We start from the raw sequence: 1,255 nt of genomic DNA, 5'->3' as shown, positions 1-1,255 counted from the left end.
GCGAATGCGGCAATTGGCAAGTGGCGGCTAAAAAAGCCACTCGCACCGCAGCAACAATCGCAACGTCGGCGTCGACGGCAACTTTTGGTAGGCAGAAAAAAAGTCGTACATTCGCACATATAAATATATATACGTATATATGTACTTGCCCTCTCCCTCTGACCCCATATGCACCTCTCTTTCTTCGGACGGCGACTGTGTGAGTGTGTTTTGCGAAATGCATTTCTGCAGCAGCTGCAGTCAACATGTTGCTGGCGTGCTTTTGTGGCTTTGTAGCCCACCACAAGTCCGAGAACCCACCACACTCGTTGGTCGTATTCGTATCTGTGAGTGTTTGTATCTGTGAGTTTCGCACAGTATCTGTGTGTGGGTTTGCACGTGTTTTGCCAAAGGATTACCACTGAGAACCTAGAATCCAAAGCTCAGCTGTTGTTGTTGGCTAAGTGCACTGAACAAAATATCATACCAATTTGTTAGGGAAACCCATATTTCTCTGTAATGATTGTTTAAATGCCGACGGGTTCTTGTAAGCTGATTGATAAGAAGTATGTCCAAAATGGACTGAATTTTTTTACGGTGTGATGTTGGCCGTGTTGCTTTTGCCGTTTGTGGGCTTGTCGCCTGACTGACATTTCCTTTTGATGCGCCTACGTGCCCGCTTTGGCATATGCATTAGTTGGACCCCAGAGGGATGGTCGAAGGGAGCGGAAGCGGGTGCAGGGCAACTTCAATGATCGAACGTGACATTTAAGCCCCACACAACACAAGAAACAACGGCGAACTCAACGCAGAACTCAGCAGGCCCAGAACTCTTGGCTCAAAACTCAAAAGTGTGGCGTATGACGCAGCTGGCACGAAAGGGGCCAAAAGGGGAAAAGCGGGCGAAAAACAAACGGCTTGAGTGAGTTTTTCCCGCCTTGAGTCTGTATTTTCTCACAGTCAATTGCATTGTTTTTGTTCAGCCGCTAATTGTGGGTGTTGTTCTTGTTTCGGTGATGCAACCATTAGGCGAGCAATTTGCGCGCCTATCATGGCTGAAAATGCATGTCAGATGAGTCTATCAAGGTGCAATATTGAAATTAACATATTCAAAATAAATATCTGAAAAAGAGCTGTAGTTAAAAACGCAGCACCTATTATTAGCGGCTTTAAGTGGATTTAAATTAAATTATTAATTTAATTTACATTGTACATGTTCTATGTTTTTTAATTATATTTCTTCAAAGCCAATGCTTTAAACACAGCTTGTTAGCGT

The sequence above is a fragment of the Drosophila mauritiana genome, chromosome 3L, assembly GCF_004382145.1.
Source record: "Drosophila mauritiana strain mau12 chromosome 3L, ASM438214v1, whole genome shotgun sequence".
Classification (NCBI taxonomy): Eukaryota; Metazoa; Arthropoda; class Insecta; order Diptera; family Drosophilidae; genus Drosophila; species Drosophila mauritiana.
Note: the sequence above shows the minus strand (reverse complement) of the source record.